This window comes from Trachypithecus francoisi, unplaced genomic scaffold, assembly GCF_009764315.1.
Source record: "Trachypithecus francoisi isolate TF-2019V2 unplaced genomic scaffold, Tfra_2.0 Lachesis_group13, whole genome shotgun sequence".
Lineage (NCBI taxonomy): Eukaryota > Metazoa > Chordata > Mammalia > Primates > Cercopithecidae > Trachypithecus > Trachypithecus francoisi.
Window position 1 is genome coordinate 39,030,004 of NW_022681458.1, and position 14,395 is coordinate 39,044,398.

Here is a 14,395-nt window from a genome sequence, read left to right on the forward strand (position 1 = left end):
CGGCCATTTATTTATTTATTTGTTTATTTGAGACAGGGTCTCACTCTGTGGCCCAGGCTGGAGTGCAGTGGCAAGATCTCAGCCCACTGCAACCTCCATCTCCTGGATTCAAGCTATTCTCCTGCCTCAGCCTCCCGAGTAGCTGGGACTATTGGTGCGCACCACTACGCCCAGGTAATTTTTGTGGGGTTTTTTTTGTCTTTTTTTTTTTTTTTTTTGAGACGGAGTTTCACTCTTGTTGCCCAGGCTGGCGTGCAATAGCATGATCTCGGCTCACCTCAACCTCCGCCTACCAGGTTCAAGCGATTCTCCTGCCTCAGCCTCCCAAGTAGCTGGAATTACAGGCATGTGCCACCACGCCCAGCTAATTTTGTATTTTTAGTAGAGACGGGGTTTCTCCATGTTGGTCAGGTAAGTCTCAAACTCCTGACATCAGGTGATCTGCTTGCCTCGGCCTCCCATGGTGCTGAGATTACAGGTGTGAGCCACCGCACTCGGCCTAATTTTTGTATTTTTAGTAGAGACGGGGTTTTACCACGTTGGCCAGTCTGGTCTCGCACTTCTGATCTCAAGTGATCCACCTGCCTTGGCCTCCCGAAGTGCTGGGATTACAGGTGGGAGCCACCATGCCTGGCCCCAAAACTTTAATATCTAAACACTCACTTTTGCTGGAGGTTGCAGTGAGATCACACCACTGCACTCCAGCCTGGGCAACAGATCAAGACTCTGTCTCAAAGAAATTTAAAAAATAGGCCGGGCGCGGTGGCTCAAGCCTGTAATCCCAGCACTTTGGGAGGCCGAGACGGGCGGATCACGAGGTCAGGAGATCGAGACCATCCTGGCTAACACGGTGAAACCCCGTCTCTACTAAAAAATACAAAAAACTAGCCGGGCGAGGTGGCGGGCGCCTGTAGTCCCACCTACTCGGGAGGCTGAGGCAGGAGAATGGCGTAAACCCGGGAGGCGGAGCTTGCAGTGAGCTGAGGTCCGGCCACTGCGCTCCAGCCTGGGAGACAGAGCGAAACTCCGTCTCAAAAAAAAAAAAAAAAGAAAGAAATTTAAAAAATAAAATAAATAAACATTCTCTTTTTTACAATTAAAAAGGTAAAGTAACCTCATTAAAGAAAGTTTAGGCCGGGCGCGGTGGCTCAAGCCTGTAATCCCAGCACTTTGGGAGGCCGAGACGGGCGGATCACGAGGTCAGGAGATCGAGACCATCCTGGCTAACACGGTGAAACCCCGTCTCTACTAAAAAATACAAAAAACTAGCCAGGCGAGGTGGCGGGCGCCTGTAGTCCCAGCTACTCAGGAGGCTGAGGCAGGAGAATGGTATAAACCCGGGAGGCAGAGCTTGCAGTGAGCTGAAATCCAGCCACTGCACTCCAGCCTGGGCCACAGAGCGAGACTCCGTCTCAAAAAAAAAAAAAAAAAAAAAAAAAAAAAAAAAAAAGAAAGTTTATAGGCCGGGCGTGGTGGCTCACGCCTGTAATCCCAGCACTTTGGGAGGCCAAGGTGGGCGGATCACGAGGTCAGGAGATCGAGACCATCCTGGCCAACATGGTGAAACCTAATTTCTACTAAAAATACAAAAATTAAGCCAGGCACAGTGGCTCACGCCTGTAATTCCATCCCTTTGGGAGGTGGAGGCGGGCTGATCTTGAGGTCAAGAGATCAAGACCATCCTGGCCAACATGGTGAAACCCAGTCTCTACTAAAAATAACAAAAATTAGCTGGGCGTGGTGGCATGCACCTGTAGTCCCAGCACTTTTGGGAGGCCAAGGCAGGCGGACCACGAAGTTAGGAGATTGAGACCATCTTGGCTAGCATGGTGAAACCCCGTCTCTACTAAAAATACAAAAATTAGCTAGGCATAGTGGCCGCACCTGTAGTCCCAGCTACTTGGAAGACTGAGGCAGAATTGCTTGAACGCGGGAGATGGAGGTTGAAGTGAGCTGAGATCATGCCACCGCATTCCAGCCTGACGACAGAGCGAGACTTTGTCTCAAACAAAACAAAACAAAAAGTAACTGGGTGTGGTGGCACACACCTGTAATCCCAGCTACTTGGGAGGCTAAAGCAGGAGAATTGCTTGAACCCAGGAGGCAGAGATTGCAGTGAGCCGAGATCATGCTACTGCACTCCAGCCTGGCGACAGAGCAAGATTCCATCTCAAAAGAAAAAAAAAAAATCGCAGAAAATTTATATATATATATTTTTTGAGATGGAGTCTCACTCTGTCGCCGAGGCTGGAGTGCAGTGACGTGATCTCAGCTCACTGCAAGCTCTGCCTCCTGGGTTCATGCCTTTCTTCTGTCTCAGCCTCCCGAGTAGCTGGGACTACAGGTGCCCGCCACCACGCCTGGCTAATTTTTTCTATATTTTAGTAGATGGAGTTTCACCGTGTTAGCCAGGATGGTCTCAATCTCCTGACTGCCTCGGCCTCCCAAAGTGCTGGGAAATTTTATATACTCTTAAGTATATATATATAGATGAGACTGTCCTAAATTGGTTGTCTCCTCCACTAGAAGGCAATCTTCATTAAGTAAAGGCACTTGGTTTATTTTGTTCACTGTTGTATCTGCATCACATAGAATAGTTCCTGGCATAGGTCCTTAGTAAATATTTGCAGAATGAATCACGAATTAAGAGCTCTATAGATTGGATGTCCATAGCTTTTGCACAGCCTTAGCTTCTCTGCAAATACAAAGAGTCAAGTAGCCCCATGCACCAGGGGACCAGAGGCTGGGAGACTACCGGTTGAGTGCAAAAGTGGAGCAAGTGGAGAAGAGGCTGCAAGGACTATGAAGGCCACTTGCAAGCTAATATGTTAGCCTGTCATTGTTTCATGGATGCTGGCAATAGTCATGACACTCCTTGGTCAGAGACAGAGGAATTCATTACTCATGGCACAGCAGATAGCATGTGTCAGCCTATTTGCATTGGTTTCCCTTGCCCTCAAGTTCTAGTGGGGCAACACAATGAGCCCAGATGACACATGTATCTGCAGTGGTTTGCATTACAGCAGAGGAACCCTAGGCCAAGGGCTCAGCACTTATTGAGCAAGTAGCAAACAAGCCAATCCCCATTCCCTCTAGGGAGCAAGCAGTTACAGGTAATTACAGTAGTTGCCTTGGCCTAGTTATATCTGCGTGAGTAGCTATAGACATTGCTCAGTATCAGGAGCCTGAAAGTCTTGTGGATTGGCCTACTCAGCAAGAGAATGCAGGCATGTTCAGGGCCCAAGGTGGAGTGGCTCTCTCAGCACAAGGCAGCTGAGTTATCAGCGAAGGAGGGTGACATTGAATGCTGCCAGCTTGACCCACGCTCACTAGACTCCAAATCCTAGCTAAGAGAAGCATTTAGCAGATACAGTATTCAACCTTCTGAGGGCATCATTCAGCACACAGGTTTGAATGATCAAATTGGGGAGAAGTGTGGAAAGTAAAGAGTCTGGCCCAGCATAGTGGCTCATGCCTGTAATGTCAGCAATCTGGGAGGCTGAGGTGGGAGGACCACTTGAGGCCAGAAGTTTGAGACCAGCCTACGCAACATGGTAAGACCCCATCTCTACAAAAAATACGAAAATTAGCCCAGCTACTCGGGAGACTGAGGTGGGAGGACAGCTTGCGCCTGGGAGGTTGAGGCTGCAGTGAGTTGTGATGGCGCCACTGCACTCCAGCCTGGCGACAGAGCAAGACACTGTTGAAAGAAAGAAAAGGAAAGAAAGGAAAGAAAAAGAAAAAGAAAAAGAAAAGAAAAGAGAAGAAAAAGAAAAAGAAAAGAAAGAAAGGCCGGGCGTGGTGGGTCATGTCTGTAATCACATTTGGAGGCCGAGGCAGGTGGATCACCTGAGGTCAAGAGTTCAAGACCAGCCTGACCAACATGGTGAAACCCCATCTCTACTAAAAAATACAAAAAATTAGCTGGGCATGGTGGTGGGTACCTGTAATCCCAGCTACTTGGGAGACTGAGGCAGGAGAATCACTTGGATCTGGGAGGCAGAGGTTGCAGTGAGCCGAGATCGCACCACTGCACTCCAACCTGGGCAATAGAGCGAGACTCCGTCTCAAAAAACAAAAAAAAAAAAAAAGAAAAAGAAAAAGAAAAAGAAAAGAAAAGAAAAGAAGAAAGAAAGAAAGAGAAAAAGTGCATGAAAGAAAGAGAAGGAAGGAAAGAAAGAAAAGAAGAAAGAAAGAAAAAGAAAGGAAAAAAAGAAAAGAAAGAGAAAAGGGAGGGAGGGAGGGAGGGAAGAAGAAAGAACTTCAAAGACGTTGCTTGCCTTTGCAAAAAATGTATTATATGGCAGAGTTGTGTGGCAAAGCTTACAATGACTCTAGGGCTTTGCATCGGTCACGAATGGCTACCAAGGGAAAATTGAGATGTCCTCAACTGTGGCCTTACCCCTGCAGCCTTTTAACATGGTAGGGTGCCCAGTCCTGGGGATAGAAGGCTGGGTTTCTGTCTAGCTCTACTGCTAACATGTTCTGGAACTTCGAGGCAATCCTTTAACTTTATTGGACAGAATTATCCCTAGATTAGGATAATTCTGGCTGCAACTGCCTATGTATGATTTATTATTCCTTTTAGGACTTCTTGGCTCACACTGGTATGATTTTGTCTGATAAAAATAGTGCTGAAGTCATTGTGTGTATAGTAGGTTTAGAGAAAGATATATTTTTTGCAAGATGAGATCTCTCATTTGAGTTTCCCTTTATTTTTCAGAAAGAATGAATGTTTAAAGCCCCACAATCTTCTACACTGCTCCACCGCTCCATCCTTAGCCCATGAGATGCTTTTAGGTCTCATTCCCCTTGGGTTCAGACTTATCTCTGAGGACTCGATTAGCAGATCTGTGAAAGAGAGATAATATTTGTTCTGCTGACTTCATGTGGTTAGAGTGAGCATCACATGAAATTTAATTAAAGAAAATTAGAAGTGTAACTGCCTTTAGATACCATCTAGGACCACCCTGCATTTTACAGACAATGAAACTAAGTCCCAACCAGCGTGGTGGCACCCACCTGTAGTCCCAGCTACTCAGGAGGCTGAGATGTGATGATGATTCCTTGAGCCCAGGAGTTCGAAGCTGTAGTGAGCTATGATTGTGCCACTGCATGCCAGCCTGGGCAACAGAGTGAGATCCATTTCAAAAAAAGAAAGCAAAGGAAAGAAGAAGAAAAAAAAAAAACTGAGGCCCAGAGATGTGTCAAAGGCTTAAGAACATGAAAGTGGCTGAGCAGGTCTAGAGCACAGATTTGGCACTTTTCCCCTGTATACTTTATTGCCTCATATTATATGCAAAGCACTTTGAAAATATGTAGCGTCTTGGCTGGGTGTGTTGACTCATGCCTATAATCCCAGTACTTTGGGAGGCCAAGGCAGATGGATCACTTGAGGTCAGAAGTTCGAGACCAGCCTGGCCAACATGGTGAAATCTCATCTCTACTAAAAATACAAAAATTAGCTGGGCGTGATGGCGGGCACCTGTAATCCCAGCTACTCAGGTGGCTGAGGCAGGAGGATTGCTTGAGTCCAGGAGGCAGAGATTGCAGTGAGCCAAGATTGTGCCAACTTACTCCAGCCTAGGCAAGAGTGAGACTCTGTCTCAAAAAATTTATATATAATCTTAATTCAGGCTATTTTCTTTCATTTTTTTGTTTTTTTTGAGACAGGATCTCACTCTTGCCCAGGCTGGAGTACAGTGCTGCGTTCGTAGCTCACTACCGCCTCCATCTGCTGGGCCCCAATCGATACTCCCACCTCAGCCTCCTCAGTAGATGAGATTACAGGTGTGCACCACCACGCTTGCCTAATTTTTTAATTTTTTGTAGAGTCAAGGTCTCACTCTGTTGCCTAGGCTGGTCTTGACCCATAGTGCCCAGCTGGCTTTTTTCACTGCAAGCAGGAGAGACATTCCTAGGAGGTAATTTATTATAAAGATACAGGGATAGGAAGTAGTCAGGGCTTAGGAGGAACTGGAACCAGAAACTAGAAAGGTATCAAGAATCATGACAGCGACTTAGTCCATGCCATCTCTGTGTCTCTCTGGAACCATGTGGTCTTCCATTTGTTCACTTTCCTTCTATTTTTATAGCTTCCTCTGCCTCTCTGTGCTCCTTTATTTTTATTTCTTTTGGAGACAGAGTTTCACTCTTGTTGCCCAGGTTAGAGTGCAATGGCGCGATCCCTGCTCACTGCAACCTCTGCCTCCTGCTTTCAAGTAATTCTCCGGCCTCAGCCTCCCGAGTAGCTGGGATTACAGGCATATGTCACCATGCCTAGCTAATTTTTTGTATTTTTAGTAGAGACGGCATTTCACCATGTTGGCCAGGCTGGTCTTGAACTCCTGACCTCAGGTGATCTGCCTGCCTTGGCCTCCCAGTGCAGGGATTACAGACATGAGCCACTGTGCCCAGCCCTCTCTGTGCTCTTAGTGAGAAAGGGCCACAGATATATTTTAAGTTTCATGACATTTTCGTTCAAGCACTTAATAGAAACATACTAGATCTTAGTCCAAATGTCCAGAAGAAGCTTATTGGTTCGTCTTTTTTTTTTTTTTGAGACAGAGTCTCGCTCTGTTGCCCAGGCTGGAGTGCAGTGGCATGACTTCGGCTCACTGCAAGCTCTGCCTCCCAGGTTCACGCCATTCTCCTGCCTCAGCCTCCCAAGTAGCTGGGACTACAGGCGCCGGCCACTATGCCCAGCTAATTTTTTTTTGTTTTTGTATTTTTAGTAGAGACTGAGTTTCACTGTGTTAGCCAGGATAGTCTCAATCTCCTGACCTCCTGATCCACCCGCCTCGGCCTCCCAAAGTGCTGGGATTACAGGCGTGAGCCACCATGCCCGGCCTATTGATTTGTCTTGAGTCGAGTGTTTATCCATTATCTAGTCCAATTAGCCACAGCCAAGGCAGACAGTTCACATAGTGTAAATTTAACTATAGGGCTGTACTCAGGGTTAGCCAAACTGGGAGGTTGGAGGGAACAGTCCCCACAAGATTACCCCTACTTCTGACACCAGCTGCAAGTTCAGGAGTTTCCTCAAAACACCCCAGGTTTGACAATTCTCTAGAAAGACTCACAGAAGTCACTGAAAACTGTTATACTCCCAGTTACTGTTTATTATAGAGAAAGGATGGAAATTAAAATCAGGCAAAGGAAGAGACACATAGGGCAGAGTCCAGGAGAGGTTCACGTGTAGTACTTTGGTCATCTTCTGCCTGTGGAGTCATGGACAGTGTTATCTCCTCCTGGTCACGATGTGTGACAATACACACATGCATTACCAACCAAGGAAGTTCACTGGAGCCTGAGTCTGAGGTCTGCAGAGTTTTTACTGGGGCTCGATCACACACTGCTTTTGTGGCTGCCCTTGAGTATACTCCTCTCCCAGAGTCATGTTAGTACCTTTAGCCTCCAGTTCCTCCAGAGGTTAGAACTGAAACAGCATGACCCAGAGCCTAAATCCCATTGTTAAACTGCCCACTAGCCAGAACGCCAAGCAAACAGACACTCCTATCACAAAGGACATTTCTAGGGCCTGGAGGTCACCTCCCCTCTAGCCGAGGGCAAAGGCCAGGCCTCTCTTTGGGTGGTTTTGTGCTAGAGTCTTGCTCTGTTGCCCAGGCTGGAGTGCAGTGGTGTGATCCTGGGTCGCTGCAACCTCTGCCTCCTTGGTTCAAATTATTCTCCTGCCTCAGACTCCCAAGTAGCTGGGATTATAGGGGTGCGCCACCACGCCCAGCAAATTTGTTTGTATTTTTAGTAAAGACGGGGTTCTCCATGTTTGCCAAGCTGGTCTCGAACTCCTGACCTCAAGTGATCCACCTGCCTTGGTCTCCCAAAGTGCTGGGATTATAGGCATGAGCCATATTGCACCTGGCCAGGGTTAAGTTAATTCTTCATTATACAGACACACTTCCATTTTTGAAGAAGGGGAAATGTTCTCAAGAAGAAGGACATTTCAGGTAAATAAACCCCCCATAGATCTATTCCATTGTATGTTAGATAGGTTAAATAATTCCAGCTTCTGTAATAAATAAACCCTGCAATTCCAGTAGTTTAACATAATAAAAGTTTATTTCTCTTGTTCACAGTCCAGTGTGGGTTGCTGGAAGGGTATGGGGAGTGGAAGGAAGAGAGAGGGAAAGAAGTAAGGAGAGAGAGAGGGGATGGTGGGAGAAGGAGGTAGCATAAGGGAAGGAGTCTTGCTCCATATGATTACTCAAGGACAAAGGCTTTTTCCGTCTTGTGGTTCCAACCTTTTCTTTGTCCCTTTCTTTGTCATCTCCATTCAGCAAGAGAAGGGATGGCCAAAGAGTGAGGATTGTGCTTGAGAGGTTTTTATGGACCTAGAAGTGGTGCCCACCACTCTTGCTCACATTCCACAGGCCAGCATAGTCACATGGTCCCACCTAACTGCACTGGAGGCTGGAAGAGGGACTCTGGCTGTAGGCCAGGAAGAAGAAAAGAATACAATCACTGGTGAGCACCGACAGTCTTTGCCACATATAAACTGATCATGTGACACCAACATTAGCTAAGTCAGAATTTATTTTTCTTTCTTTGGAATTCCTTCAGCAATTACATACCCTCTATATCACAATTTTTTTTTTTTTTTTTTTTTTTGAGACGGAGTCTCGCTCTGTCGCCCAGGCTGGAGTGCTGTGGCCAGATCTCAGCTCACTGCAAGCTCCGCCTCCCGGGTTCCCGCCATTCTCCTGCCTCAGCCTCCCCAGTAGCTGGGACTACAGGCGTCCGCCACCTCGCCCAGCTAATTTTTTTGTATTTTTTAGTAGAGACGGGGTTTCACCGTGTTAGCCAGGATGGTCTCGATCTCCTGACCTCGTGATCTGCCCGTCTCGGCCTCCCAAAGTGCTGGGATTACAGGCTTGAGCCACCGCGCCCGGCCTATATCATAATTTTGTCACATTAAATTGTATATTGCCTTAGATTTATGTCTTCTGCCTCCATTTTTACATCATAAGCAGGGATCATTCTTCAGCTGCTTTGGTTTTTACCATGATGCAGGCTATAAGGTCAGCACTGTAAGTACATTTAAAAATCATGCTGAATTATTTCAGTAAAGACTTAGGAAGCTGGAATTTGCAGTCTGGAAACAAGCTTGGTTTAGTTGCTATGGCACAAAGTAATGATTTAAATATATACAAGGATGTTTATAATCACAAAAAAACAGTAGAAAGGGAGTTAAATATCCATTAAATGTATATAGTGGGCGGTGGTTGAGGAGCAGCTGTGCTTGGGTTGTGACTGGCATTGGTTGTGTTGGGGTCTAGTGGGCAGAGAACACTCTTGGCCAGGCAGATGGCTTCTCGGTGGCAGAGAATGGGGACCTCTATGCACTGGAGATCTCTCCAGCACCAGGAGCAGCTGGAGGACAGCAAGGAGCTGCAGCCTGTGGCCAGCCAGCCATCAGGATAACTCCATGGGGGCCCTGGGGTCTCTGTGCAGACAGTTCCAAAGGAGGCTGCCCCTGAGAGCCATCAACCTCAACTTCGGCGCAGGCCTTTCCTGGAAATGCCTGGAAACCCCAGAGCCAGGGCAGCAGGGCTTCCACGCTATAGCTCACTCAGCTAAGAATGCCTTGGGTGCCATGTCCCAGAGAATCCAGGAGTCCTGCCAAAGTGGCACCAAGTGGCTGGTGGAGATCCAAGTGAAGCCCAGGAGGAGGAAGAGAGGGGCACAGAAGGGCAGTGGATCCCCAACTCACAGCCTGAGCCAGAAGAACACCCGGCTGTCTGGAGACGCCCCTGGCCACTCAGCCACAGACCTCTGGGAGAAGGAGCATCACAACCTCTCTGCCCAGATAGGCTTCCATGCCTACCCATTACGGTGGTCGATGTAGGAGGCTGCCTTCTGGAGCCCCTACTCCTCAGCATAGCCCCTCTGCTCTCCCAGCCAGTCTGACAGTGACCTAGAGCCTATGGGGGCAGGAATTCAGCATTTCCAGAAGCTGTCCCAAAAGCTAGATGAAGCCATTATGGCAGAAGAGTGGTGCTGACATCCTCTCTCTCATTCATGGATGAGGAAGTGGCCTGCAGGAAATAAGCCCTGTCTGATTGCCAAGGCTTCATACCCAAGGTGTCTGTGCTTCCCCGTGAGCTTCCTGGAGGAAGCCCCCAGGAGCCATCAGTACCCCGGGCCACTGCTAACAAGGACCTGACTAACAAGGGGTCCAGAGCCCCCCCCCTGCTCCGGCCACATCTGGATCCATCAGTGACTACCTGCCACAGCCTTAGAGTGTCTTGGGAAGACCTTGCAGAGGTGGGGAGAATTTCTCAGGGGACCCTTGAGCTTAGAAACTGATCGTACACTTGACCTTGAGCCTTGTATTTGACTCATCTATAACGTGAAGTGCTAGCATCAGATGTTAGAGAGCTCTTAGCTGTGCACCCAGGTGCCTGGTTTTGGGAGAGTCATCTGCAGAGTCACTCACCTGCTGTGTTTCCAGTGCTAAGGCTCTTGGGGGTCCCACTCTCATCCCTGCTTTCCCTACCAGGGACTTGGAGGAAGGCATAGGAGATATTTCCGGGCTTAAGACCCTGGACTCACTGGTACCTATGTATATGTTCAATGCAGAGCACTGTGGGTGTGCCGGGAGGGGTAGCCCTATACAAGAGCAATTTCTGCTCTCTGTAAATTATTTAAGAACCCTTCTTTGTCATTTTATTAGAAAGAAACTGGTGTGTGACTTTTCTAGATAACACTGTTTTCTCATAATAAAGACTGTTTGCATTTGAAAAAAAATGTATATAGTGACGTGGGAAAGATCTAACAATTTATTGATAAGTGAGCCGGGCGCAATGGCTCACGCCTGCAATCCCAGCACTTTGGGAGGCCAAGGCGGGTGGATCATGAGGTCAGGAGTTCGAGATCAGCCTGGCCAACATGGTGAAACCCGTCTCTACTAAAAATACAAAAATTAGCCAGGCGTGGTGGCGGGTGCCTGTAATCCCAACTACTCGGGAGGCTGAGGCAGAGAATTGCTGGAATCTGGGAGGCGGAGGTTGCAGTGAGTGGAGATCGAGCCACTGCACTCCAGCCTGGGTGACAGAGCAAGAATCCATCCAAAATATATATATATATATATACACACACACACACACACACATATGTATGTGTGTGTATATATGCACATATATGTATGTGTGTGTATATATATGTATATATATATGTATGTGTGTGTGTATATATATATATATATGGCCGGGTGCAGTGGCTCACGTCTATAATCCCAGCAGTTTGGGAGGTCAAGGTGGATAGGTCGCCTGAGGTCGAGAGTTCGAGACAAGCCTGACCAACATGGAGAAATCCCGTCTCTACTAAAAATACAAAATTAGCCGGGTGTGATGGCGCATGCCTGTAATCCCAGCTACTCAGGATGCTGAGGCAGGATAATTGCTTGAACCCAGGAGGCAGAGGAAGAGGTTGCGGTAAGCCAAGATCATGTCATTGCACTCCAGCCTGGGCAACAAGAGTGAAACTCTGTCTCAAAAAAATATGTATATATGTAAATGATACACACATTCACACACACTAGAAAGGAGAAATGTATAGCCAAGTATTAATAGTAATTATCGGCCAGGTGTGGTGACTCATGCCTGTGATCCCAACACTTTGGGAGGCTGAGGCAGGAGAATTGCTTGAACCCAGGAAGAGTTTGAGACCAACCTGAGCAACATAGTGAGACGTCATCTCTACAAAAAGAAAAAAGGAAAAAGAAAAAAAATTAGCTAGGCATGGTGGCATGCACCTGTCGTCCCAGCTACTCAGGAGGCTGAGGGCAGAGGATTGCTTGAGCCTGGGATGTCAAAGTTGCAGTGAGCTGAGATTGCGCCACTGCACTCCAGCCTGGAGTCAAAAACAAAAACAAAAGCAATTAACAGCCAGGCAAGGTGTCTCACGCCTGTAATCCCAGCACTTTGGGAGGCCAAGACGGGTGGATCACCTGAGGTCAGGAGTTCAAGACCAGCCTGACCAACGTGGTGAAACCCTGTCTCTACTGACAATACAAAAATTAGCCAGGTGTGGTGGCAGGTGCCTGTAATCCCAGCTACTTAGGAGGCTGAGACAGGAGAATCTCTTGAACCCAGGAGGCGGAGGTTGTAGTGAGCTGAGGTCATGCCACTGCACTCCAGCCTGGGAGAAAGAGCAAGACTCCATCTTAAACAAACAAAGTAATTATCACTGCATAATGAGATTATGGATAATTCCTTCCTTCTTTCCTCCCCCTCCCCTCCCCTTCCTTCCCTTCCCTTTCCTTTCTTTGTCTTCCTTTCTTCTTTCTTTCTCTCTCTCTCTCTCTCTCTTTCTTTCACAGGGTCTCACTATGTTGCCCAGGCTGCAGTGCAGTAGCTATTCACAGGCACGATCCCACTCTTGATCAGATCGACCTGCTCTGAGTTTTGACCTGCTCTGTTTCCAATCTGTGTTCACCACTCCTTAGGCAACCTGGTGGTCCCCTGCTCCTGGGAGGTCACCATATTGATGCTGAACTTAGTGCAGACATCCAATAGGCATAGCATACTACAGCCTAAACTCCTAGGTTCAAATGATCCTCCTGCCTCAGCCTCCTTAGTAGCTGGGACTACAGATGAGTACCATCATGCCTGGCAATTTCTCCTATTTCTTATCTGAATTTTCCTACAATGAATCCAGATTACAAGTGTAAATTTTTTTTTTTTTTTTTGAGACAGGGTCTTGCTCTGTTGCCCAGGCTGGAGTACAGTGGCATGATCATAGCTCACTGCAGCCTCTACCTTCTGGGCTCAAGCGATCCTCCCATCTCAGTCTCCTGAGTAGCTAGGACTACAGGCGCATGCCATCACAGCTGGCTGATTTTTGTATTTTTTTGTAGAGATGAGGTCTCACTATGTTACTCAGGCTGGTGTTGAACTCCTGAGCTCAAGTGATCTTCCTGCCTCGTCCTCCCAAAGTGCTAGGATTACTGTCATGAGCCACCTCGCCTGGCACAAATGTAATTTTTGTTTGTTTGTTTGAGACGAAGTCTTGCTCTGTTGCCCAGGCTGGAGTGCAGTGGCGCAATTTTGGCTCACTGCAAGCTCCGCTTCCCGGGTTCATGTCATTCTCCTGCCTCAGCCTCCCGACTAGCTGGGACTACAGGCACCCACCACCACACCCAGCTAATTATTTTGTAATTTTAGTAGAGATGGGGTTTCACCGTGTTAGCCAGGATGGTCTCTATCTCCTGACCTCGTGATCCACCCACCTTGGCCTCCCAAAGTGCTGGGATTACAGGCGTGAGCCACCGCATCTGGCCCACAAATGTAAATTTTTTTAACAAGTAAAAGGATCAAGGTAATTAAAGGTAAATCATGACTCATTATAAGGGCACAATCAGATCAGGAAAACACTACCTTTTAAAATGATATCTTGGCAGCTGGGCGTGGTGGCTCATGCCTGTAATCTCCGAACTTTGGGAAGCTGAGGCTGGCGGATCACCTGAGGTCAGGAGTTCGAGGCCAGCCTGGCCAACATGGTGAAACCCCATCTCTACTAAAAATACAAAAATTAGTCGGACATAGTGGCTGGCAGGCACCTGTTATCCTGGTTACTTGGGAGGCTGAGGCAGGAGAATCACTTGAACCTGGGAGGCGGAGGTTGCAGTGAGCTGGGATCATGCCACTGCACTCCAACCTGGGTGACAGAGTGAGATTCTGTCTCAAAAAAATATAAAAAAATAAAATGACGTCTTTTCTGGACTCACTGCAGGATTGCCAAGTCTCGTTTTTTTTTTTTTTTTTTTTTTTTTTAGAGATGAGGTCTTGCTATGTTGCCCAGCCTAGTCATGAACTCCTAGCCTCAAGCGCTCCTCCTGCCTTGGCCTCCCAAAGTGCTGGGATTACAAGCATGAGACACCGAGTGCATCCCCATGTATGTAACATTAAAAATAAAGTGCCTCCAAAGATAAGTGATTATCTTTCATTTCTATGTTTTTAATATTTTACAAGAAGGTGTCCATATCAAAGAGATGTGCATGTCAAAGGACCAACTTGGAAGAGCTCCTGATGGTCAAAACTGGAACAATTTGAATAACAAAATAAACAACATAGTATTGGATTATAACCCAAAGTATAAAATGAGTACAGTTGTCCCTTGGTATTCACTGAGGATTGGTTCCAGGACCCCCAGGAATACCAAATCTAAGGATGCTGAAGTCCCTGAAATGAAATAGTGTAGTATTTGCATATAACCTATGCACATGCTCCTGTATACCTTAAATCATCTATGTATTAATTATAATACCGAATACAATGTGAATGCTATGTAAATAGTATTTATACTGTGTTGTTTTAAAAATGCATATTCGTTTTTATTTATTTATTTATTTTTGAGATGGAGTTTCACTCTTGTT

At 47.0% G+C, this 14,395-nt stretch overlaps 1 pseudogene; it reads left to right on the plus strand.

Moving 5' to 3' along the window:
• The first annotated feature begins 9,324 nt into the window (after window positions 1-9,324).
• LOC117094175 lies at window positions 9,325-10,046 on the plus strand (annotated as a pseudogene).
• Window positions 10,047-14,395: the final 4,349 nt, after the last annotated feature.